We start from the raw sequence: 2237 nt of genomic DNA on the forward strand, positions 1-2237 counted from the left end.
TGTCTGTGTGTCCGTCCGTCTGTCCGTCCGTCTATCTGTCTGTCTGTGTGTGTGTCTGTCTGTCTGTCTGTCTGTCTGTCTGTCTGTGTGTATGTCCGTGTGTGTGTGTGTCTGAGTGTCTGTCTGTCTGTCTGTCTGTCTGTCTGTCTGTCTGTCTGTCTGTCTGTGTGTATGTCTGTGCCTATTGATTTGAACACGATCCGTGTATTTCCTGGTCTTCTCTAAAGAAGAGGGACCAATGAAAACGTTGTCATGTTGCCGTTGTTCAGCATGGAAACATTCATTAGCTAACAATGACATTATTTTTCTATTAATATAAAGGGAGGTCAGGTACTCTTTAAAGCAGCTGCTAGTTATGGGTACTTTTTACTGAAGGACATTTCAAAGCCTCTTTACTTTGACTTGAGTAAAGAAGTTTAGTCAGTACTTCTACTTTCACCAGAGTATTTTTAAACACGAGTATCTGTACTTCTACTTGAGTAAAGGATGTGTGTACTTTTGCCATCTCTGGATGTCGGTAGGGGATGAAAAGAGAAATCCTCTGTTGCAGCAAAAGTAGTCAAAAAGACCTCATTGTTTTGATTGAACCCGACATTAAGAGGACAAAGCAGTAGGTTTTAGATACGCAGGGGACGTTTAAAGCACATTGTCTGGCTTTTAAGCACTTTCTAGTGAATCTGAACCCGTAAAAGGGTTTTGTTTGGCCGTCAACACAAAGCAGAGCCCCGCTGAGCCTCACAAGCAGACCCCGTTAAACTCCACTAATTTGAGACAAAACAAGGGAGAAAATAAAAAGAGAGAGCGTATGCCAAAACACTGATACCATTTAGAAAATGAACAGCACTTAAAGCCGAGCAGTCGTCTTTAAAAATATCTTTCTTTGAAGGAAAAAACCCAGCGCAGTGACGTCATCTCTCCGTGAGTGACAGATACAGCCAGGATTGATGACAGCGAGGTCCGTTTTAAACACCCACACACACTTCCTGGTACAATTACTGTAAATGGAGGACAACTGTTTTTTACATAACCATAAAAAAACGGAAACGTTGACTTTAATTAAATGTATTATGTCAAAAGATTTTGAATTACTGTAGGTTAAAGCAATAATATTAATACTGGATATTTTTCATTTTTTGTCATTTCCCACTTTATTTAAGCATTTAATTTAAAGACCTTGAAATGGTGAGGTGTTTTTTTGACACTCCTTTTATAACTTTTTTTATGAATTGTGTTGAACCCCCCATTTATACATTGATTTGTTTGCCTTTCTGTAGGTGTCCCATAATGCAGATTGGATATTTTTATGACATCTTGTACAGATTTAATGCAGAGTTGTCCCCTTTTCAATATCAGGGTCAACCCTAACCCTAACATGTTTCAGGCCTCCAATGGCGCGCTCTGTGGCGTAGAGGCATCTTCGCTGATTGGCTAGGAGAAAACCCGCTGCTTCTCGACCTCACTGAGTCGCGGGGGGGAGGCCATGTTTGGTGTGTGCGGAAGTGACCAAATATGGTTCTTCGCCTGATAAACGGTTACTGTCATTGCTTTCAACATACCTAATACAGTCATGTGAAATATATTGACATAATACATTTCATTAAAGTCAACGTTTCAGTTTTTTCACTGCCGTTTTCAAAGTAAGACCGTCTTACCTTGGCAGCCATGATCATGGACGACCCCCCGCGGACTCCCAGGATGGGGATGTGCGTCTGGGCCGAAATGAAGTCGAGGATTTGTGCGATGGCCTCCTGGTCGGTGTCGTCCCCGAACACCACGCCCTGCAGCCAGTGCTCCGTCATCAGGTCGCAGATGCTCTTGATGATGCTCTTGGGGTCCGTCTCGTTCATCGTCAGCACCTCCACGTTGGGCGCCATGTGGAGGAAGTCTTCTTTTTCCCGCCCTCCAGCCAGCGCCATCTCGCTAGAGTTCCCCACGAGCACCACGGCTATGCTGAGGCCTCGCAGGATGTTGGGCAGCGCCATGTGGTGGGGAGGGGGCTGGGGGATTGGCACGTAATGACCGCCACCACCACCTCCTCCCCCTCCTCCTCCTCCTCCTCCTCCCCCTCCTCCTCCTCCCTTCTCTCTCCGGGATTGGCAGGCCGGCGGCAGGTGGAGGAGGCAGAGCAGCAGGAGGAGGAGAGAGAGGCAGTGGGAGGGGGGCCGGTGGAGCGATGGAGGCGGGGGAGGAGGTGAGGAGGGTCCGATGTGCCTCTCTCGGTGCTGGGCGACTGAAGG

General features: G+C 46.8%; 1 pseudogene; it reads right to left on the reverse strand.

Moving 5' to 3' along the window:
- Positions 1-1652: 1652 nt before the first annotated feature.
- Positions 1653-2013, reverse strand: LOC104941655 (glutamate receptor ionotropic, NMDA 2B pseudogene; annotated as a pseudogene).
- Between the last annotated feature and the right edge of the window lie 224 nt (positions 2014-2237).

The sequence above is a fragment of the Notothenia coriiceps genome, unplaced genomic scaffold, assembly GCF_000735185.1.
Source record: "Notothenia coriiceps isolate Sejong01 unplaced genomic scaffold, NC01 NC01_scaffold00003651, whole genome shotgun sequence".
In the NCBI taxonomy this organism is placed as follows: domain Eukaryota; kingdom Metazoa; phylum Chordata; class Actinopteri; order Perciformes; family Nototheniidae; genus Notothenia; species Notothenia coriiceps.